At 55.0% G+C, this 24,292-nt stretch overlaps 1 protein-coding gene across 4 annotated transcripts in view; it reads right to left on the reverse strand.

The window, feature by feature from the left end:
- GAS7 (growth arrest specific 7) overlaps positions 1–24,292 on the reverse strand; it is a 220,422-nt gene that overhangs the window by 113,412 nt on the left and 82,718 nt on the right. Inside the window, exon 1 of one of the 4 annotated variants that reach the window (XM_066364878.1) lies at positions 13,560–13,580. The exons of 2 other annotated variants lie outside the window; for them this stretch is intronic. The gene's annotated coding sequence lies outside the window, so the exon portion shown is untranslated. Of the gene's footprint in view, positions 1–5,789; positions 5,864–13,559; positions 13,581–24,292 lie in introns of those variants that run through there. One more of the 4 variants, XM_066364877.1, reaches the window with a different exon arrangement.

Raw genomic sequence — 24,292 nt, forward strand, 5'->3', positions numbered from 1 at the left:
AAAGGTTACTTCGTATCGTGAGGCTCTTCTGGCTGTTTTAATCATACCATTCATTTTACTACATTTAAATTATTTATTTTTTTAATTAAAAAATACCCCCCAAATTTAAATTTTTAAAAATGCTTATTATGTTTACAGTCAGAAAGCCACGGCCTTTCCCCCTAAAATCGGCACCTACAATTCCAAATATACCATACGGTCCCAATTATGTGGACAAATGTATACAATAAGAAAAGGGGAAAGAATGCTAAATATTTTTGTTTTTTATTTCTGCTTTTCTACATTTTCCAAGTTTTCTATTAGGAGCACATTCGTTTTCATGCATTTAGAAATACCTTTAACGATTCGGTCATGAGCTAATGTGTGAATATAGCCTTAGTTAAAATATTTACATAATATTTGCTAATAAAATCCCCCCATAACATATTCCATCTCCCTTGCCAGTCCCTCAAACGAACACTGTTTGTCAGATTAGGATTCCTTATATTATGTTTCAAATGGCAGAGGAAGTCTTGGAGTTTCTTTTTTTTTTTTTTCTTAATGTGTGTGTGGCTTTTTTTCAGAAAATGAACTGAATGAAGAGAACGCTGAGCAGCAGTGAAGCACACTCTCAGAAGGACAGACGGAAGGGAGCTCCGCCATCCCTGGGTGCCAGGCTGCCGTGTCACCGACTGAGAAGAGTCGAGCCCAGGGCCAGGCGGGGGGCCGAGCGGGGACCCCCAGTCCAGAGCAGAGGCCTCCCTCTTACCGGCCGGGGGGGCCCTCGCCTTGCGTGCTGAGGTCACCACCAGGGCTGGTCCGAGGGCACAGGAGGAGCCAGAGCCCTGGGACGGCCCCAGGGTTGACCCCAACGCTGTCCTGTGTAAGGTGACCCCGTCCATCCAGTCCGGCTCTCTGCTCAACCCGCAGCCACTTCTCATGTTTGTGGCCTGCGAGCCCCTTGCAGGGCGGGGGGACCAATCGGAAACATCTGTGCCTGGAGGAGTGAAGTCATAAACGCGCTAGCTCTTCCCTTTGGCACATCCTCTCCTGCCTATTTTTTCCCATTCATTGAAATGCAAAACTCCACTCCCACAGGCGGGCCTGGAAGACTCCAGAAACTTCCAGAAACCACCACTGTCACCCTGAGACATGGACCCCTAACGCAAGGTGTGCGTGCATAGATGAGAGACAGGAGGTACAAACAGCCCCCACAAATCACCGGGTAGCTCACAGATCCATCTGCCTGTCCCCAATCCCAGCTTCTGGTCCTCAGCCAGGGATAGAGTTAGTTCAGTGGCTACCAGAACCTCAGGCAAGTCGTGTCACCTCTTTGAAACGCATACTTTTTCTTTTCCCCCTGTAGAATTGGAAATGCCACCACCAGCTTCACTGAATTCTTGTAAAGAGCTGCGGGCCAAAACCATGGCAGGCGCTCTGTCATAGCAGCCTTGCCCCACACTTCCTGTCCCCGTGAAGCCACTGAGCAACCTTTGAGGAAAGTCACCAGCTGGAGTCACCCCCCAGTGAGTCACTCAGATTGCACTGACTGGTTTTCCCAACAGCCCCAGCTACCGTCTCCAGAATGACAGTCTCGGGACTTCTGTGACATAAACCGCAGGAGCAGGGGACTGCATGTGCCAAACGAGACTGCCATACGCAGCGGACGAGACGGGAATTTAGAGGGCTGTCAGAACGGGCCAGTGAAACCCAGGGAGCCGAGAACACCCACAGCCACAGGGACCAATCGAGGGCTGGCAACCCCCCCCCCCCCCCCACGAACCAGCCAAAGGCCAGCGTGGCCCTGGACAAGAGCTGCAAACCAACCAGAACCAGGCCTGGCTGCCTCCCTGGAGCTGCCTGCCTCTGCCTGCACGTGAACTCCGTTGCCGTCATCGAAGACATCCCTGAGAACACCCCTTTATACCTTAATCTCCCCAAAATGAGACTGGTTGGACAATAGAAAGAACAAAGGCTTGGACTTCTTTTTCCCTCCGCTGCACATCCTCAGAGTCAAGTTCGCTGCCTGTCCGTCACCACTAGGTAGTTATATAGTTGCTCTTAGTTCCGGAAACAGCGTCTCTTGGGGGCCGGTACCTTGTACGTACCGTAGTGAGAACATCGGGAGAGAAGTATTCTTACTGTCATTTAAGTGAATAAACCGAGGTCTTAGCCAAGGTCTTACAACCAACAAGACGAAGAACAATTTGAGCCCAGCGTCTTGTGTCCAAGGCTAGAGGGATTCCTCTTCCTTACCTCCACCCCCCTCCCCCATGGGTATCCGAGGCTCCTCTGTCCAAACGCAAATACTCCAGGCAGAAGTGACCCGTTGCAGCCATGATCAGCCAAGCCCCTAATTACCAATTCACACAGGAGAAGGCAGTACCTGAAAGTCAGCCGGGAGCCTCACTCACTGGTGGGCCAGGGGAGAGAAGAAAAATGCCAAGATTAGCATTTCCGCAGCAGAGAGCCCTAACCGGCACCCACACGGGTGACATGACACCGGAGAAGAATGACAACTGAGAGCCACAAGCCGAGTTTGAGCCGACAGAGCATGGAGCTCGGGCGGGCGGCCCCTGTCCACCCCCACGAGGCAGGAAGAGGCAGCAGGGAAGGTCAGCTCCTGCCTGGGCTGGAATCTGGAAGCTCGGGTCCACCGCTCCAGCCTGGACAGGACCCTGCCATGCTCTGCCCAGGGACCAGGCTCCTCACTGCTTGCAGCAAACTGGAAACCCCGTCCCTCGCCATCAGTGGAGTGTTGCCACGCAGGACGAGTGGCTCAGTGTTGTCACAGCTACCCATTTTTGCAAGAAAAGCTAGCAATCTGCATTTTTAATGTGAAGTCTGCTGGGTGTTTAGATGTTGGCTTACCAACTCAAAAATGTCTAAACAGAACCACGGGTGAAAACGAAAGCAAAACGTAGACCCAAAGTCCCCCACAGGTCTGCTCTTCACTGCGCTCACGGGCCCCCAGTGTGCAGCGCGTGGGTTTAATTGCTGGGTTTCTGCACAAGCAGTCATTGGAACAGGGAGCTCCCTAGTGTTATAGAATCGAACACCACCATCCCAGACTGAAAGTATGAATTAGCACGTCTACCCGAGACTAACCACCCTTTCGCGAAGACCTCTGAGTATCAACATCTCCCGGTGGCTGCAGCTGGGTGCCAACTTTCAGGGGACGGGTGCATAATTTCCAAGGGCTGCAAAAGTAGGTGGCCACTTCTTCCCTCTCACCCCAGAGCTGAGCACCCCAACCTGGGTCTAACATTGCTTGGCACGAAAGCAGAGGGCAAGGTTTCTGGACCCTGTGAACGCTGTCCTCCTCCGTCTGTGGAGAAGTGGTACCCCACCAGCCATGAGACAGTTCGGGCGGGAGGAGGCGTGTGCAGAAGCGGAACAAAGCAGCTTCAGGAGCGAGGCGTGCACCACCCGCTGGGGACGGAGGCAGAGAAGGCGGTCAGAGGCGGAGCCGTGCACCGAGCCGTCTGACAGACGAGCAGGGAGTCGGGGGCCACGGGGACGCGGATGGGGACAGGGGCACATCCACGGGTTCTAAAGCTGAAATGACCCAGTTGCCACAATGAGCAGCCTCCCAGGGGGTAGGAAGACGTTAACAGCTGGAAGCCAGCCCCTTGGAAGGAGGAAGGTTGGGTCGTCCCTCCTGGGAGTGTAGAACCCCACCAGCAGGGCTCGGGGGCTCCTGGGAAGGGGGCCGGTGAGCAGAGCATCCTTCTCAATCTGCCCCCACGGAACTCTCCACCTGCCTCAGGCCCTGGGAGAAGGAGCTGCCCCCTCCGTCCCCAGATCTCACACTGCCCAGCTGGACTGCTCGTCCCTGTCCGTGCCACCTGCTTCTCAGAATGAGGCTCGCAAGGGGCTCTGCCCTACGGAGAGGAGAGCCCTGTCACTGGGTCCGGGCTTGCCCGGGAAAGGACCCCCCACCCTGGCCCCCGTCACTCCATCTGGGCTTGCTTTGGAAAGGAACCCCCACCCCCGGGCCCCGTCACTGGGTCCGGGCTTGCCCGGGAAAGGAACCCCCACCCCCGGGCCCCGTCACTGGGTCCGGGCTTGCCCGGGAAAGGACCCCCCACCCCCGCCCCCCGTCACTCCGTCTGGGCTTGCTTTGGAAAGGAACCCCCTGGCCCCCTGCCAGAGAGCTCAGGTTCATTTGGTCATCACTCACGGCCGGTCGTTTTCATACATTTGTTTTATAAGTCGGACCCACAGTCAAAAGCACAGTGTTTACTTCTCAATCTAGTTACACACAAAGCAAAATCTTCATGTCGCAATCATCTCCCTCTCACAGGCCACAGGCTCAGATTCTCTTCCCGTCTTGTTTTTATGCCGGTTAACACGGATTGCACACATGACGTCGTTCATGACTGCAGGTTCAAACCCCCCTGCCTTCTCTGGTCCCTGTCCCCTTTCTCACGGCCCCTCCTTCACCTCCCTTCACAGGACTCAGAAATTCCTATAAGGGAGCCTCCGCCCGCCTTCTGTGGCCCTGCCCAGGCGGAGGTGACTCCCCCAGCCCCGCAGACTGGACACCACGCAGACACAGGCTATCACCAAACACGGTTTCTCTTTGCAAGGACAGGGTCCGGGTCTTCGGACACAGTGCACCTAAAATATTTGTCCGATGACGTTACAGCACAAAAAGCCTGAGGGAGACTTTCAATGACGAGAAAACTGTACGGTGTTTGGCAACACGCCTAGAAACCCAATCTTTGGAGAGCTCCGTTGCTGGCGCGCCTTCCTCCCGACCCAGGGGACAGCCGTGTGTGGATGCTGGTGTGGGTTCCAGACTGCCTTGCCCTCAGGCACATCACCTGCTTCGGGGCCCAAATGATGTCCTCGCCGGGGCCACCTGGGCCGTGACCTGACTCTCCACCAGGTGCTGGGGGAAGGGCCTGCCACCCGGTGCCTTGGTGGGGAGATGGAGCCTCAGAACATTCGACACAGTTGTCACCCATGACGTGGCTGAATCCACACCAATACCCATGTTCTAGACTCTAACTTCCATGCTCTTTCCAGAAACCTAAATGGCTTCCAATCCTGTTACATAATCCTGTGTTCATGGCATGCCCCCAACTTATGACACGGAAAAGAACACCCTGTGACTCTGGTGTGTTTGTTCACCCACAAGCGGCTCTGAACCCCCCAAAGCACATGCCCCCACGGCGCACAGGGGTGGACCAGGAGATCCCTGTGGACCTGGTGCTCGTCCCTCTTTTCTCTCTGATGGGCTATGTGACATCTGACAGAACACGGTGCCTCTCTGGGCTTCTCCCTTACTGAGTGCCCAACGCAGCTGAACCAGGCGACTCCCAAGGTCCCTGGGATCGTCCAGGCTTCTCTTGAGAACTCTACCCACCCCATTAGGAGACATCTGGCCCCGACAGGCACTGGTCCCACGCAGGAATCAAGAACAAGCAAAACAGAGGAGGAGGCAAAGATCCAGACCGGGGAACTGAATGAGAAAAGTCAAAGGGAGCAAAACCAACTCCCTGTGCACTGAGCTCCCCTCCGATGCCAGCCCTGCCTGACTGGCTTACTCTTCTTTCCAGAGCCTGGGGTCCCCGATCCCCCAGGCAGCCCAGACTCACTGAAGGGGTGAGGAGGGGGACAGGTCGGGGGAAAAGCAGCCCCTCCAAAGCAGAGCGAGCCCCTGACCAGCAGGTGGCTGTCCGAGGAAGGCTTCCCCTTGGCAGGAGTGGCCGGTCCTGCTTCTCACCCCGCTCCAATGAGCTTCGAGCACCTGCCCTCGAGGTAAAAGCACACCAGCCGCCTGGCCACTGGTTCCAACTCACCTCAGCCCCGCGGTCACTCCTCGTGCCAATCTGACACGCGGGTCATTCTCTGCTACTGTCTCCACAACCGCCACTTCCCCATGGCATCGCTTAATCCACTGTGCAAAGCAGCATTTATATATAGAAAGTTGCAGCCACGCAGGTTAGCATTAAAATAGAGATTTGATGTTGCCATGGCAACCAAACAAATGATATTCAAAATGAAAGAGAAGTATGCTGGCATCGGAAAAGCATGCCCACAGCCTTCCAGAGCAGCTGTGCCTGGTCCCCCCCCCCACCCCCACCCCCGGGGTGGGCGGGACCGGCCTCCAGAGAAGGGACCTTCCCTCCTATGAACTTCCTCCGCCCCCATCAAGTTGCCTCTGTGGTTTCGGCTGCAGCGATCAGTGGCCTCACTACACAAATTCCTTCCTGAAGCCAGCTCCTGCCTGGGGCAGACCTGAGGCCCGGACACCGGAGGCAGCTGGAGGATGAGCCTATCCAGGTATATGCCAACTTGCAAAAGCTGTGCTCCTCACGCCCCAAGGGGACACGGCCGGTGGCCCTGCTGCCAGCGACTAAGGATGCTTCTGGAAACAAAGGTGGCTGCTGCCCCCGCCTTTCCTAGGCAAAGAGTCACAAGGCACCAGTGAGCTGAGTGACATTCGGCAGGCTGCTTCACCTCTCTGAGCCTCAACCTAAAACTAAGAAGGGAACTGGGGGTAGGGGAGGAGGGAATGGAAAAGTAGCCTAGTGCCTTCCATCTCTGTGATGCCAGCATGTTCCTACTGTGTCACCTCCTTTCTCTACCTTCTTCTTGTCCCCCTGGTCCCTGGGCATATGCCGTACTTAGCCCTAACCCCACAGGCCTTGACAGTGTTGGAGCCCCAAGTCCCACACGGCAGCTCCCGCTTCCTAGCACTCAGTCAGCATAGCTACCTCCCAGAGTGTGCACGGCCGCAGGTCTAAAGGGCTGGATTCCAGGATCCAAGGACCAACCTAGAGGCCAGGGCGGGCCTGGGACAACGCTCTGAGCCTTTCTGGGACTCACTCACACAACGGAGACTCAGACAGGACCCACAGGGCTGCCGGAGCCCTCATTCACCGCTGGTGGGAATGCAAAACGGTGCCGCCACTCCGGAGAGCGCACACTTAACACGTGACCCAGCAGGGCCAGTCCTCGGTGTCTACCCGGGAGGAATGAAAACATACGTCCTCAGGAAGGCTTATATATACATGAATGTTCAGAGCAGATTTTTTTTTTTGTATTTTTCTGAAGCTGGAAACGGGGAGAGACAGTCAGACAGACTCCCGCATGTGCCCGACCGGGATCCACCCGGCACGCCCACCAGGGGCGACGCTCTGCCCACCAGGGGGCGATGCTCTGCCCCTCCGGGGGGTCGCTCTGCCACGACCAGAGCCACTCTAGCGCCTGAGGCAGAGGCCAAGGAGCCATCCCCAGCGCCCGGGCCATCTTTGCTCCAATGGAGCCTTGGCTGCGGGAGGGGAAGAGAGAGACAGAGAGGAAGGAGGGGGGGGTTTAATCATAATCCCAAGCTGGAAACAACGCCAAAGACCATCACTAGGAATTGATGACCACATGGTAAGACCGCCATATAACAGACTATGACTTACCAACACAAAGGAACGGACTATTGATGCGTGTGCAACCCCCTCCATCCTCCTCGCAGACAGGCTGAGAAGCCAGCCTCAGAAGGTGACAGTGCACCATTCCATTTATCCAGCATTCCCCAAAAGACACAGCTGTAGGGGTGGATGGCATGTGAGGGGTTGGCTAGGGAGGGTACGGGTGCAGAGGGGGAGCATGAGACAGAATCTCAGGGAGATAGAGCTGCTCTACATCCTGTTCGAGGTGGTGGTTGCACAAATCTATAACCCGTGTTAAAATTCATAGAACTGTATGTTACCCAAAAGTCAATGTCATTATATGACAACATATATGTGATACACACACACACACACACACACACACACACACACACACACACACACACTCTGTGTCCGTAATGTCATGGTGCACTTTTGACCAGTCACAGGAAAGCAACAAAAGACGATAGAAATGTGAAATCTGCACCAAATAAAAGAAAAACCCTCCCAGTTTCTGTAGGATGAATTGGCAGCATGTGCTCATGCGCAGATGATGACGTAACACCGTGTATACAGCGGAGCAGCCCACGGCCATGCCAGTCGAGATGTGGACGGTACAGAGGAAAGTTCAGTTTGTTCTGTGGCTCGCTAAATTCGAATCCGTGACCAATATGCAATGTGAATATCAGCACGTTTATAAAGAAGTGCCACCACATAGGAATCACATTACTCGGTGGGATAAGCAGTTGAAGGAAACCGGCAGTTTGGTGGAGAAACCCCGTTCTGGTAGGTCATCAGTCAGTGACGAGTCTATAGAGGCTATACGGGATAGCTACCTAAGGAGCCCTAAAAAATCTGTGCGTGAGCCCATATCGAACTGCACTGAATAGGTATGAAACTGGGAGAGTTTTCCTTTTATTTGGTGCAGATTTTACATTTCTAATCGTCTTTTGTTGCTTTCCTGTGACCGGTCAAAAGTGCACCATGATTTTACAGACTCACTGTATATAAAAATGCTACTTTCACCTTGAAAAAGAAAAATCAGCGATGATCATACTCTCTCCCCACGGGATTATTCTGATCAACAGTGGGGTCCTATTAGTTGCTAGTCCCACTTTTAATTATACAGATGCTCTTCTTGTTCAAGACCAATGGTCCCCAGCTGTGGACCAGCCCCACTCACGTCACCTGAGAGTTTGTTCAAACCTCTGAACTCTCCAGCCTCGCCCCAGGCCTCCTGAATCAGAGACTCTGCCGTTGGTTTGCACAAGCCCTCCAGGAGGTGAGAGATTCTACCGCACACTGAAATCTGGGGACCACGGGCTTCCATACACCAATTATCCAGCCGGGCCAGCCCAGAGGGGAGTGGTCTGGCTGGCCCTTTAATATCAAAAACTACGAATGCAAGCGATGTCTTCCTCCCTCCATACCCTTCTTGTTCACTGACACTTCTCCTTCCCTCCCAGCCTCTGCCTCTCGTCTGTCCCCAAGCACAGCCCGCTGTTGCCCATGACTCTGCCAGACCATCCCGTGACAGGAGGTGACGGGGAACCACCTGCTGTTTCAGCCGGGACCCCTGGAGCGAAAAGTCTCAGTGACCTAAGCTGAGGATCAGCACGGGCGCCTGGCTGTGCAAAGCCACTCTGAGCTTCAGACCCGGCCCTAATCCCAGGCCAGCACCCGGAACCGACCTGGCCGGCCCACTCCCTCTTCTCAACGTTGAGAGGGCTTCTCAAATCTAGCGGGAACCCAGTGGGTGTCCCCATAAACCCCAGAAAGGCCCAACTTCCTACTTGTCCCATCCAGCGGGAACCCGGTGGTTGTCCCCATGAACCCCAGAAAGGCCCAACTTCCTACTTGTCCCAGCACAACTTCAAAGCCGGCTCACGTGGTCTCTGGCTCTGAAGTCGCTCGGAGATGATGGATCACAAGGAAGAAATCAGAACCATATGGATTTCATATTCAGCAAAATAAACAGAATTACGGCATCAGGGTTGGGTCCAGAAACCAGGGGGCTGTGTGTCTGGCCCAGAGCCCGGAGCTGTGGCCCTCAGCATAGGCCGGACTCTGGGCCCCTCCTCCCCACGACTCCCACAGAGCGCGCCAGGGGCACGGGGCGGGGGGGGGGGGGGCTCGCCCCCTGCTGCGGTCTCTGCCTGCAATGCTGTTTCTCGGCTGACATTTCAGTGTTTTATTGAGGTTCTGTATTCTCTTTTATGCCCTTGAAGAAGAGTTCAGCTTATTTTCTAGTTTCATTCAAATATGCACAAGCACCGACAGGAATACTGCACCGTTAACGAGAGTGTGACGACCCAGGAGCCTCCAGGAGGGGAGTCGGGGTAGCAGCTGTGCTCCCGCCCCCTTTTCTATCGTTGGTTGCTTTCTCGCAGAGCCACCCAGGCGGGGTGTGCCCACTCCCAACCCCATTCTCATCACAGAACACAGAAACCCTTCCCTCTCCCAGTTTCCAGACAAACACTACGGCGTTCCACAGAGCAGTGCTTCTGAACCACGGGCGATTGTGCCCCATAGCTGGGCCGTATGGCAATGTCTGGAGACATGTACCGGTTGTCATGACAGTGGGGTGGGGATATCAGTTTCCAGTTGCTGCTGTACCAGATTGCAAAACTCGACGGCTTAAGATAACAACATGCATTTATTATCTGAGAGTTCTGGAGTTGAGGAAGGGGTCTCACTCGCTGGGCTGACATCAAGGTGCCCACAGGGCTGCCTTCCCTGCGGAGGCTCTAGGGAAGAATGTGTTTCCTTGTCTTTGTCAGCTTCTAGGGGCTGCCTGCATTCCTTGGCTTGCGGCCCCTTCCTCCGTCCTCAAAGCCTGCAATGGTAGGTCAAGTTCTCTTCCCACCACCATCTCTCTGGTTCTCTCTCTTCTGTCTTCTTCTTCCGCTTATAGGACTCATGAGTACACTGAGCCCCCTGGATCATCCAGGAGAAGCTGTCCATCTCAAAGTCAGTTGTTTTGCAACCTTAATTCCATAACCACATTCAATTCCCCCTTGCCATGTAACCGAACACGTGAAAGTTCCACAGGCTAGGACATGAACATCTTCTGGGGGGAGAAGAGGTCATTATTGTGCCTATCGTAGGGGGCTACTGGCATCTAGTGAGTGCTGCTAAGGCCCAGGACTGTGCCCAGGAAGAAAGTATTATCCAGCCCCAAATGTCAATAGTGCCAAGGTTGAGAAACCCTGGTATACCCTCACACTGACCCTGTCCTAGTTGGCTCCTAGTGACCGTGACTCCAGCCCATTTCCACAGAGAAGACTTTTGGGAGATCACAGAGAAGTTCTGACCCACAACCAATGAGAGATTTTTTTTTTACTATTCTGTTAAAATATTTTAAAATAGATTTTATAACTGTTCTGGAATCATCCTCAAATGATTCTTCTTTGATACACAGAAAATATACACAAACGTTAGAAATGGATAAAATGCATCTCATTAATAGAAGGCACACAAACACACGGATCATTTAAATCTCTTTATGGGAAGACCTTCAAATAACTGGCTAAATTCTGCTCAGCTGCTGGCTTGCTTTCTGGTCTCGGAAATCCCTGCATTAGCCAGCCAGAGCTGCTCACGTCCCCTGCCCCCCTCCCCTCGCCCACCAGCAGTCGAACATTCCTGCAGAGCCCCGTCCCCGTGCCAAACGCCCTCCTGCCCCAGAGCTCCTGCGGGCACCCAGAGGCGTCCTGCGTTCTGTGGGTGAGGTCTGCAGCAGCTAGGGCTGTGTGGGGGACGGGACAGCTACTCAGAAGGCCCTGTCCAGCCCTACAGAAGGCAGGGGGCTGTTCCCCTGCAAAGGATGGCCCTCCAGCAAAGCTTGCCCCACCCTGTGGTCCCATTTGCTGGCTGGTTTCCCAAAGTGGACCAGGACGGGCAGCAGAGGGTGACTCTGTGGTTTCATGGGGATTCCTCTGCAAGGACAGGCAGGCAGCAACGGCTGACATCACTTTTTTTTGTCATTATGACAAAAGGAGCCCCTGCTCTCTCCCACTCCCATCCAATCAGTGAGCAGAGGTGCAGTGGCACCTAGTGCAGGCGCCTCCCTGTGTCCCTGACACGACACCCAGGCGAACCCCAGCGATCCTGCCATCGCCACTGGGCACAGCGAGGCAATTTTGAACTTCTGCTGCAATGACCTGGCGTTTTCTCCAAAGCCACATCTCTGTCCCAAAGCACGGAAGCAACGGCTCTCACCAAGTCCTGACCTGACGTCTGAGGTGCTTTGGGGCTTGGGACCACCTGCGTCAAGATGTCACCCGCAGAGCACATGGCATTTTTTCCGCTGGTCCATCCAACAAGTGCTCGTTGCCCATCTCCTATGTGCTGGACACCTCTTCTGGATCCACACAGCGCAGCAGCCGGAAGGACAGACGGCCCTGCCCGCCCACAGGGAGCTTGGATCCCCAGGGAAAATGGGAAGGCCTTGCTCTGAACACTTATGTGTGTCATCTCATTTAAATATCCACACCGGTGTTGGGGGCAGGGAACCTTGAATTGTAAACACCTGTGTGACCTTCGCTCCTTCCATCTTCTCCACCCTTCTGCGGGCAGGGTCTGCCATTAGACCCGTGACAGGGGAGGAAACTGAGGTCTGGGTCATTCGCTGGTGTGTGTGTGTGTGAGTGCTTCGCTGGTGTGTGTGTGTGAGTGCATTCACAGATAGTAAGTGGCAACACTGGCCCTGAGCCCAGGTGGCACCGAGGCTCTGTCAGGGGGACAAGCCCGAGGACTCACCCTTCACAGTGACGTTAACGGAGGGGAGAGTGACACGTCCGGCTCAGGAACCCCGAGTGCATCGGCTCTCCGTTAACCTGCTCAGCGTGACAGCTTCCCGACCAGCACCGAGCCCAGCACCGGCGGCTGGCCCCCTGCCCGGCCCAGTGCCCCTTAGGCCAGCAGGGCCAGGGCTCCCACTTCCACGGGGCACACAAGGGTCACAGGAGGTGCACCAGCACAGCAGTCCCTTTGCTGCTCTGTCCCCCAGGGACTCACCGCCCTCCAAAGAGCACTGCCCCAGAAAGCCCCGTGGCCGGAGCAGCGGTGCTCGTCCCACTTCCCGTTTCCATCTCCCGAAGGAACGTGGCTTTCACCAGATCCGGCATCTGTCGTGCAAACGCCCGCTGAAGTTCCCAGGTGCCCTGACAGCGGAGATTTCCAACGCAAGCGCCTAGTGGTGGCGGCCACTTCTCTCCCTCGCATCCCGGGCCGGCTTCCCCCTCTCCCGTCCTGGGTGGGGCTGCCTGCTTGGGATCCTGGGGACACAGTAAAGCCGCGTGCCAGGAGGGTCTGGTGTTTCCAGGCACATGACGGGCGGCATGGTGGCCTGGAAACCACCCTAGGCTCCCAAGGTGTTGGACCAGCCTCAGGAACCACCAGGCTGGCAGCAGATATGATCTAACCTGGGGATTTGAGGGGGAAGGAGGAGCGGTGTCTTTGCAGATACAATTAAGGATTCTGAGATGAAACTGTTATCCTGCATTATCCAGCCAAGCCCTAAATGCCATCCCAGGTGCCCCAACCAGGGGGAGGCGGAGGGAGGTTTTAGGACACACGGAATAGAAGGCGGAGACGGGAGTGATGTGGCCGCAAGCTAAGGGATGCCGGCAGCTCCGGGGGAGCTGGGAGAGGCCTGTGGCAGAAAGCTGCTTCCGGTGAGAGAGCGCCATGGTTTTCCTTCGGGGAAGCCCCTCCCCTCACTCCTCCCCACACCTCTCCAGTGAGTAATTCCACTCCCCTGGTCCTGGTGGTGACTAACTAGCTCAGGGATACGCAGATGAACCAAATCAGTCACCTGAGGCTCAGTCCTGGAACTCTGGTCGGAATTATTGGGGAAAGGAAGTAGTATTATGATCGGCTGCAAGTCTGAAGCTGCTGACACCTCACAGGAAAACCTCCCCAAGAATGGAGTCAACGCAGAAGAAAAGGGGTCTGGTGGGGGAGAGAGAGGAGGAGGCAGGGAAGACACCACACCGTGCTGAGCCCGCAAAGACCTCTCCATCGAGCCGTGGTGGAAGCTGACATCCTGGAAATGCAGCAGTTACACCAACCTACCCATTAATTCCCTTTCTGTTCAAAGCACATTTGAGCAGGATTTCGCGCACATGCGTTGGCAAGAGTCCGCACCTCCCTTTCTAAAGGCCAGGGTACAACACACACCTCGGCAACAAAGCCGAAAGGACACGAAGCAGCCTGGAGACTCGGCCCCGCTCTTCAGCCTGCTCTTGCAGGTAAGCGCCTCTCCCAGCGAGAACTGCCTTTCCACGGGCCCCCTGTGTTAGTTTCCTCTGGCCACTGTAAAAAGTGACCACAAACCTGGTGGCATTAAGAAAACAAACAGAAATATCTTGTCTCACAGTTCTGGAGGTCAGAAATCAAGATCTGTGTCACTGAACTGGAATCAAGGTGTTGGCAGGCCACATTCCCTCCAGAGGCTGGGGGGGGGGGGGGACGTGGTCCTTGTCTCGTCCAGCTCCTGGTGGCTGCCACCTTCCCTTAGCTTGTAGCCCCATCCCTCCAATCTCTGCCTCCCTGACCATACACCCTCCTCCTCTCCTGTGTGGAGTATAATCTCTCTCTACCTCCCTGACCATACACCCTCCCCCTCTCCTGTGTGGAGTATAATCTCTATCTACCTCCCTGACCATACACCCTCCCCCTCTCCTGTGTGGAGTATAATCTCTATCTACCTCCCTGACCATACACCCTCCCCCTCTCCTGTGTGGAGTATAATCTCTCTCTGCCTCCCTGACCATACACCCTCCCCCTCTCCTGTGTGGAGTATAATCTCTCTCTGCCTCCCTGACCATACACCCTCCCCCTCTCCTGTGTGGAGTATAATCTCTATCTACCTCCCTGACCATACACCCTCCCCCTCTCCTGTGTGGAGTATAATCTCTATCTACCTCCCTGACCATACACCCTCCCCCTCTCCTGTGTGGAGTATAATCTCTATCTACCTCCCTGACCATACACCCTCCCCCTCTCCTGTGTGGAGTATAATCTCTCTCTGCCTCCCTGACCATACACCCTCCCCCTCTCCTGTGTGGAGTATAATCTCTCTGCCTCCCTTTTATGAGGACACTTGGGATTGTATTCAGGACCCAGATGGATAATCCAGGCTAATCTGACCTCAAAATCCTTAATTTAATTCAATCTCCAAAGGCCCCCCTTTTTTTTTCCAAAGAAGATTATATTCCCAAACTTGGGGGATTAGGATGTGAACACATCTTTGAGAGACATTACCAGCTGCTCCAAATCTGACCAAGTCGGACCGTCACCTCCAATCGTCAGGCGAAGTGGATGCTGGCCTGCACATGACCTACACTATCTTAAGAAGCAAGCTGCTCTCCGTGACAGGCCAGGTCACCCCTGGAGGGCTGGGTCCTTATCACTTGAAGGGAATATTCTTCCAAAGATAAGCAGGCCCACTCAGTTGTTGACTGCTTTGGAATACCCAGCGCCAGCAAGCACGCGCAGCCACTGGGCCACCAGCCGCCGGCGTTCCTGGAGGCTGCCCGCATCAAGCCCCGGTCCCTTTCCGCAGGCGGAGGTCCGGCCTCTGGCTCCCACCCCAAACTCTGCTGTGTCCTGAAGTTCCTAAACTCCCTGCGATTGTGGCGTGTCAGCCTCTCTCTCCAGCCTCTTCCCCCCTCCTCTTTTTTTTTTTTTTTTTGTATTTTTCTGAAGCTGGAAATGGGGAGAGGCAGTCAGACAGACTCCCGCATGCGCCCGACCGGGATCCACCCGGCACGCCCACCAGGGGCGACGCTCTGCCCACCAGGGGGCGATGCTCTGCCCCTCCGGGGCGTCGCTCTGCCGTGACCAGAGCCACTCTAGCGTCTGGGGCAGAGGCCAAGGAGCCATCCCCAGCGCCCGGGCCATCTTTGCTCCAGTGGAGCCTCGGCTGCGGGAGGGGAAGAGAGAGACAGAGAGGAAGGGGGGGGGGTGGAGAAGCAGATGGGTGCTTCTCCTATGAGACCTGGCCGGGAATCGAACCCGGGTCCCCCACATGCCAGGCCGACGCTCTACTGCTGAGCCAACCGGCCAGGGCCTCCCCTCTCCTCTTTTAAGGGTCAGTGGGGGCCACCTCAGGAAACATTTCCAACACCAAGGCCACGCACAGTCCTGGCCAGTACTCCACAGAACCACAGGACCAAGCAGGCAGGCTGCAAAGTACAGAGAGAAGAGATTGACAAGAGTGTGGGGAAAACGGGCTCGGAGTACACGATATTCCATGGAGCAGAGGGTCAGGCTCGGCCGGAGGGCCGTTCAGGGACAGTTGAGGGGCGGAGTCGGGCCGGTCTGCTTGGGGTTATATAAAATGCTACCTGAACTGGGAGTAAGATGAAAAGAATGAGAATACTCCTCACATGCTCCCTAACTTTCCAGTGACCAGGAGCCCTGCGGAGCCCAGGAGTGTGGGAGGAACCTTCTGTGCTGGGAGCAGGAGGGAGGCGGCGGGGACCCGGGAGGGACAGCCAGGGGGGAGGATGACAGGAAGCCAAGGCCAGCTGAGACTGCCTCTTACAACCCAACTGACTCTGGTTAGTGGCGATGTAGAGAGGGCGCCTGCCTCTCAGGGGTGGTCCAGGCCAGAGGCACCTGAGAGAAGGAGGAGGAAGGGCCACCAGCTGGAGAGAACGGGGACCTGCCCAGGCGGGTGCTCCCCACAGGGGGCACAGCAGATGTCCCCCCCCACCCCCACCCCCACCGGGAGCACAGCCTGGCCACGCCCACAAGGGTATCAGGGTAGACTTGGATCTGAGCTGGGAGGCCGCTGGTGCTGCCACCCCCACCACCCCTTGAGGACTCAAGCAGCTGGGAGCAAGCCCCTCCCCTCAGCCCTGACCACACCCCCGGGCCTCCGCCCGCCCACCGGCCGAGTGGAAGCGCTATGTCAGGGCTCTTGCAGAACGTGGGCGGAACGGGACAGCTAAGCTTCCGCTGGGGTCTGCGGGGCCAGGTCGTGCAGCAGTGCCGCGCGCCGAGTTCTCCCAAAGCGCAGGCGTCCCCGTGACACTTGCAGCCCCAAGATGACCCCTTAGGTGACATACAAGATGACGTGAAAGGTCCAACACACTGACTGTCAAACCTGTTTTCCCTCACGGCGCAGATAAACTAATTCCTAAGGCACGAGTGGTTCGTGTCCCTCACTAAATACAACCTTTTTTTTTTTTTTTTTAATGAATCAAGGATATATATATTTTTTAATTTTAAAAATTTTGTTTTTAATTTATTGTGTTGACATGGTTTCAAGTGTCCTAAATACAACTGTTTTGATCTCATGGCACACATAAAGTAGTTACTAAGGAGTGTCCCTCTGTTTCCCTAGTAATTAGTTTATGTGTGCCATGAGAAAAAAAAAAAAGGTTGAAAACTGCTGGTCTAAGAGGCTCATTTTTAAATAGTTATATTTATTTTAGGAAAGACCATATACCTAGTACATAAAGCCTGTGATGTCACTGTCATTTGGCAAGTTGGCGTGATGTGCTTTGACGGGCTCCTCGGGGACCAGTGAAGGTTGGAGTCGGGAGGGACCGTTTCTAGGTCATCAAGTCTTACAGTGCGGGGGTTAAGACGTAGGACTAGGGGGCCCGGCGGCCTGGATTCGTAAAGATCTCGCGTGGGCAAGTAACGTGAGCTCTCTGTGCACCCTGGGGAACCCCATGAAAATGGAAGCAATAACAATACCTCTTGCAAGGATTAAATGAGTTAATGCACAGAAAGCATTTGAAATTGGCCTGCCCTTGCTTACCATGCTGGTGAGTGACAGCCTCTTCTTCCCACGCCACCGGGCATGACATCCTTTATGAAACCTGTCGGGATCTAGGTGGTTCCAAGCCTCCAGCCCCTGTCAGCCAAGTGTGCCCAGCCGCCCATCTCATCCTGACTCCCTTCACCCCGTCCTGCCCCCAGCTCTCTGAGTTTCCTGAGGTCCCACCCCTTCTCCCCTCTGCCGGCTGCGAGCATCAGACAAAACAGCCAGCAGGCGCCCTGGCCGGTTGGCTCAGCGGTAGAGCGTCGGCCTAGCGTGCGGAGGACCCGGGTTCGATTCCCGGCCAGGGCACACAGGAGAAGCGGCCATTTCCTTCTCCACCCCTCCGCCGCGCTTTCCTCTCTGTCTCTCTCTTCCCCTCCCGCAGCCAAGGCTCCATTGGAGCAAAGATGGCCCGGGCGCTGGGGATGGCTCTGTGGCCTCTGCCCCAGGCGCTAGAGTGGCTCTGGTCGCAACATGGCAATGCCCAGGATGGGCAGAGCATCGCCCCCTGGTGGGCAGAGCGTCGCCCCTGGTGGGCGTGCCAGGTGGATCCCGGTCGGGCGCATGCGGGAGTCTGTCTGACTGTCTCTCCCTGTTTCCAGCTTCAGAAAAATGAAAAAAAAAACAAAAAACAAAAAACAAAAAACAAAAACAAAAAAAAACAAAACAGCCAGCAGGGCCACTGGCCGCATACCTCCTGGAAACCCACATAGAAAAACCAGACCACTGCCCTCCCAGTCTCCAGCCAGGGCTGCTGCCCATGACCCTCAGCCCATGACCCTCAGCCCATGACGGTTCTTTGAGAGCACAGACAGACACTCCGTGTGACCGGGTCTACCTTGGCTCGGGTGGCTGTGATCAGAGGTAAGAAGTCATCCCCCTGAAGCCTGAAGAAGGAACCTGATTAGCAGACACGATTCCGCCCTTTCGTAGCTGAACTGGACCCCTTAGCAGGCATCCCCAAACTACGGCCCGCGGGCCGCATGTGGCCCCCTGAGGCCATTTATCTGGCCCCCCGCCGCACTCCCGGAAGGGGCACCTCTTTCATTGGTGGTCAGTGAGAGGAGCAATGTATGTGGCGGCCCTCCAATGGTCTGAGGGACAGCGAACTGGCTCCCTGTGTAAAAAGTTTGGGGACCTCTGCTTAGAGGGAAGTTGATACCAGCATTCTTCAGTCCTGACATCGACCCCTGAGGTGTGGTCGCATCACATTGTGTAAAGAGCCAGAGTGTGGCGTCCAGGACACTAGTGATGCCAAAGCCACAGCAGTCTTCGCCTCGGTCACTGAGGGCAGAACTAGTCCGAGGTTAGGCTCCGCCCTTAGGGATGCAGCGGGAGCCGCAGCTGGGACGGAAGATGCACACAGACACCGGCCAGGCCCCCCGCCCTGCTCAGCTGGTTCAGGACAAGTTCGGAGAGACCGAGCCCGCTCTCCTGGGGGGCGGAGGGCACGCCCCATTGCTCTTCCCAGAGGTAGCATGAGCCTGCACATCCCTACCCCAAGTCAGACACCAGGAGACCTTTTGCTCAAAGGGTCAATGAAGCCCCGGGTCCTCTCTGACCTGAAGGCAGGGACTGGTGACTCAAGGCTCCCAGGACCACCCCTGGGTTTGATGAGCCAGTACTCAGCACGCAGTCCTGCTCAAGGCCCACATTTATTATAGAAAAAGGAATCAAAGCAACAGCAATCCAGGGAAAAGAAACCCAGGTGAGGTGCCGAGGAGAGCAGGTGCGAGCTCTGAGCAATCCCACCCCCTGCCCAGTGTAGGCAGCTTACATCCTCCCGCAAGGCACTGGGTCAGTGCTGGGAGGCGCTGCCCTCCGGAGAAGCCCGGGGACTCAGTACCCAGGGCTGTCGTCACAGCAGGCGGGTCCTGGTGGCACCCTGGGCCTACCACGTACCCAAACTGCAGATCCCGGAAGGAAAGCACAATAAACCCACCTGTTGGTAGAAACAGTTTAACCTTGTCAGTTAGGGAATGATGGGAAACTTCCCTAAATCCAAGCTCCCGGACGCCAGCCAAGGGCCAACATGGCTGATCAGGCTTTGTTTGTAAGGGGGGGGGGGTGCACCCTCGCCGGCTGGGTTCACGGTTTCCGCACACGGGCCACCGAATGTTCATCACAGGGTGCCTCCCCCGCAGTGGGGCCCGCCTGGTAGCGGACTGCTGCCGTCAAGTCCCAGACAAATGACAAGCCTCCCGAACATCTGTGCTGACAGAGCTCATGCACTGACAGGACGTGCAAGTCCGTGACTGGCCTGTGCTCACTGTGGGCACTTCCCCCAGGAGAACACCAGGCTTTACGTGCAACAGTTCCGGGTCATGAACACTTCGTGTGCTAATAACCACCGCGTGCTATCCCTCTGCGTCAGGCATTGGGCTATAAGCACGTGACCTACATCGAGTATCAAGTGACTATTAATTCTGATGCTCATTGAACAGTATTCACAGTTTACAGGAGAGTCAACTACGGCTTAGAGGTGCAAAATGACTTGCCCGAGATCCTACCACCATTAGTCAGTTTGACCTTTCACCTCTACCTACACCCAGCCGCTCCTGGGGGGGGTCTTCCACTGACCACATCATCGCTTTTTAGCATGTGCAGGATACTTCAACATACGCTAAAAGCTATGCAAAAAGTAGCATACTACTTTTTCACTTGTTTACTTAATATTTTTTATTGACTCACTCTTTTACTTTAAAAAAATATATACACAACCCTTTATTTCTCAGAAAATGTTATCGTATTCTCTGAATGGGAAACTTGTGTAACGTTTGCCAGAAATATACAACGAGCACACAATGACCACAATGGAAACCAAGCAACAGTTTTCAATCCTGGCAGGATATCGCCACGGGGACCCCTGAGGTCTGCTACCACCAACCCCCCCCCCCCCCCCCCGGTGCCACCAATAGAACCGGAAGCAGAGAGAATGGCAAACCGAAAACCCTTCTCCTTTCAGGAGTCCATGGTGCTGAAGGCTTTGCCCACAGGCCATCTCAACCCACCTTCCCACGTCCTCTTGGGAAACGCTGTGCTGTCCAAACCTGCCCCGTCTGACCCGTGCGTCGGGCGGCCGGCTGGACGGCCGGGGCTCCTGCGTCCTGTGCACCCCACTCTCCAGCCCACATCCTGAACTGTGTTCCAGCACCTTCCTCCCCTGGTTCTCACTTTCCACCAGCCTCCGCGGCCACCAGCCCGGCCAGCTCCTCGTCTCCTTCCATTCCTGGTTTCTGCTTCCACGGGGCTCCGCTCAGCTGGCCAGGCTCCTGGCCTGGACTTGGGGAGAGAAAATTCCAGCCAAGAGCCCATCCCTCCAGCCCAGTTCGCAAATCAAAAGCCAGCTAGGGAGAGAGCAGGGGCTCTGTCATGGGCATGTCCTGTCTAGAAAGTTGGGGTGGGCATGGGGGTGGGCGCAGAGCATACGGAAGTAGGAAACCTTCCATTTCTCTAAGCAGGGGACTACATTCCAGATGCCCACCTCCCGTCTTTACCCAATACCACAAAACACTCTATCTAGTCGGACCCCAGAGCAGGGGTCCCCAAACTTTTTACACAGGGGGCCAGTTCGCTGTCTCTCAGACGGTTGGAGGGCCGGACTATAAAAAAAACTATGAACAAATTCCTATGCACACTGCACATATCTCATTTTAAAGTAAAACAACAAAACGGGAACAAATACAATATTTAAAATAAAGAACAAGTAAATTTAAATCAACAAACTAACCAATATTTCAATGGGAACTATGCTCCTCTCACTGACCACCAATGAAAGAGGTGCCCCTTCCAGAAGTGCGGCGGGAGCCGGATAAATGGCCTCAGGGGGCCGCATGTGGCCCGCGAGCCGTAGTTTGGGGACCCCTGCCCCAGAGGGTCCCACCCAAAAGCCACTCACGGGGGTGTTCCCGGGCAGGAAGCTAGCAGGGCAGAAAGGCACGAAGAACTCGAAGCAGACAAAGGCAGTGCGGTGGTTGAGAGCTTGGGTTTATGAGGCAAACAGACCCAGGTTCAAGTCCTGGCTTTGGCCAGGTGATATCTCACATCTGAGAACTCCTTCCCCAGGGGGTTGTTACGGGATAATACGACTCACCCATTGTCTGTGCTCAGTAACGTCTTTTTATAGAGCGAAGCTAGTGTGGGGCCAAAAACAAGAACAGAAAGAGGGTGGAGGGCAGGCAGGTGTGTGTGAGGCTGAACTTACACACACCCACCCTCGGAAAAGTGAGAGGAGAAAGGCTACCGAGGTCCGGGGGGTGTGCAGGCTCCCCCTGCCTCAGGTCCGGGGACAGCCCTGAGGCATTCAAGGTGAACCTGTCCTGTGTGGAAGAGATTCTCCTGGCTCAAAATACACGTCCTGTAAAGCCCCGGAGCCTGATCGTGCCCAGAGAAACCGGGCTCCTCCCTGACTGATGGACGGCTCCTCTGTGCACAAGCCTCCCCACCACAGGAGTCGATATGAACGTCAGGAAAAGAACAGAATGAACCGCGTGCCAAGCACTGTTTCCAAGAGGTAATGGAGGAGCCGGGGGAAAGAGGTTTGGGGACAGGATGGCGCCCGTGGTCTGTCCAGCCCCAGGGCTGAGGCCTTTGTGGCTTCTCTGCGCTGTGGGGCATTGCCCACTGGACCTGTACCATTGCTCTAAACGTGGGGGCTGAGCATGAAGAAGAAAGAGGGTGTCAGGATGGCGTCACTCTCCAGCCTGTGCCGTGCCTGTGAGTGTGTGGAGCGAGGCCGCCCCGGTCTTTACGCAGGACCGGCAGCGCCTCAGGGACAGGAGAGGACCTCCCTGCCCGGGGACCAGAGGGACACAAGGCACAGGTTTGCAGGAACGAGGCCGGGAAATGAGATTCTGATTGGAAAGATAAAGTGTGCCGCAGTCAGAGCCCAGTGACAAGTGGCAGGTGAATCACAAACATAAGGGCTTTCCCGTCGGCCACGTGTCGGAACAGGCTGTGTGGCTCGGCCTGAGAAACAGGAAAACGAGCAAGAGTGGGATCCCTGAGCCGCTGGTTCTGCGAACTCATCCCAGCCCAGGGGGCCCTGGGCAATCCTGGGACAGGCCTGTTCCTGTCATGCGAGTCTGAGGCCGAGGGGCACCCCTCCCCGGCCAGCACGGGCTTGGAACTTTCCAGTTCATTGACAGTAACCCTGGAAGGCAGAGAGCTCCCTGGTGAGCCTGTTCTCCAAGGACAGGGCCCCTGGGGTTGTTCCGAGCACCTGGGGAGAGGCCCGGTGCAGGGGACAGCCCGAAGCCTGGCTCCAGAAGGCACTGACCACCCAGCAGCAGCCCTGATCCCGTGAGAGCCGGTGCATCCCCTCCCCAGACCTCCGCACCAGAGCCTCCTTGCTAACAAGTGCCCGAGGGGAATTGTGCAAGACTTCGCGTTAGAGAAACACTTGCAGCATCAAGGTATTTCGCCCCTACCGGGGTGAACCTCGGGGCTAACAGCTCCACAGGCAGCTGAGGAATTTAGCGGCGGGTTCAGCTCCCAGTGACTTCTGTTTTCTCAGGTGAACCCAGGGCGGCAGGGACTTGCTCCTTCTCTCAGGCACAGATCCACCAGGCAGTCAGATGAGCACTGAACCCGGGAGAGCAACGTTTCAGGATGTATTTGCCCATCTGCTCGTGTATTTATTTGCTTGCCAGGCTCATTCAGATATTGACTGGGCTTCTACGATATATTGGGCTCTGAGAATGAGCAGATAAATGACCCACCAGGTGCTGAGGGGAAGAAGGGGGGCGGTGTCCATCCAGGAATGTGTCTCTGGCCAGGGCAATGCCTGAAGGGCATCATTAGGTCATGCTTTCTCTCAGGCTTTTCTCTCCTGTCTCCCTCTCGAATGGACTGATTGCCCTTTCTTTATTCTTGCTCCCACCCTCACTAACTTGGCAGGTATAGGGTCTATTTCTGCCACTGAAGTGGTTGTACCAACATTTTTAACAGGGTCGCTTGACCTCAGGCATCCAGTTAATCAATAGCTCTCTTCTCCTTCTGAATAATACAGAACCCTGGGAACCGCTTCCTCAGTCCTCCTCCCTCCGACCTTCCAGCAGTTGGCGCGAATCAGCCGAAGGTGCTCTGGTCCCACGGGTCTTGGGACCACCTGGTTGTTTCCCCATCTCCCATCCCTGGTCGTTTTCCAGAGAAAAAGAAAATTCCAAATTGACTTGAGAAGAAAAAAAAAACCACCCTGAATAGATCTGTAACCTTCAAATGAATTGATCCAGCAGTCTAAAACCTACCTTAAAAAACTAGAATGGGCCCTGGCCGGTTGGCTCAGCGGTAGAGCGTCGGCCTGGCATGCGGGGGACCCGGGTTCGATTCCCAGCCAGGGCACATAGGAGAAGTGCCCATTTGCTTCTCCACCCCCACCCCCTCCTTCCTCTATGTCTCTCTCTTCCCCTCCCGCAGCCAAGGCTCCATTGGAGCAAAGATGGCCCGGGCGCAGGGGATGGCTCCTTGGCCTCTGCCCCAGGTGCTAGATTGGCTCTGGTCGAGGCAGAGCGACGCCCCGGAGGGGCAGAGCATCGCCCCCTGGTGGGCAGAGCGTTGCCCCTGGTGGGCGTGCCGGGTGGATTCCGGTCGGGCGCATGTGGGAGTCTGTCTGACTGTCTCTCCCCGTTTCCAGCTTCAGAAAAATACAAAAAACAAAAAAAACAAAGAAAACAAACAAACTAGAATGGGTCTATATGGTTTCACTGACAAGTTTTTTTCAGACTTTGAAGGAAAGGATAATACCTATAATCTCTTCCAGAAACAGAAAGACACTCATTTCCTTTTAAAATACCTTGATACTTACCTTTATATATATGTGTGTGTGTGTGTGTGTGTGTGTGTGTGTGTGTGTATATATATATATATATATAGAAAATTTTGAAGCCTAGATTCAGATAGCATTGGTGTAAAAATCCTAAATACAAATTTGCAAATCTTGGGAACATAAGGATATTAAACCACCTGAAAACTCACTAGTTAAACTCACCACATTAAAAGATTATTATTTTTTTAAATAAGATAATCTAGATATAGAAAAAAAAATCTGACAAAACTTAGCACCTCCCTGTGATGGAAACTCACAAACTAGAACTAAAATAAAATTTTCTTAGTCTGATAAATTAGAATAAAC

This window comes from Saccopteryx leptura, chromosome 2 (assembly GCF_036850995.1).
Source record: "Saccopteryx leptura isolate mSacLep1 chromosome 2, mSacLep1_pri_phased_curated, whole genome shotgun sequence".
In the NCBI taxonomy this organism is placed as follows: Eukaryota; Metazoa; Chordata; class Mammalia; order Chiroptera; family Emballonuridae; genus Saccopteryx; species Saccopteryx leptura.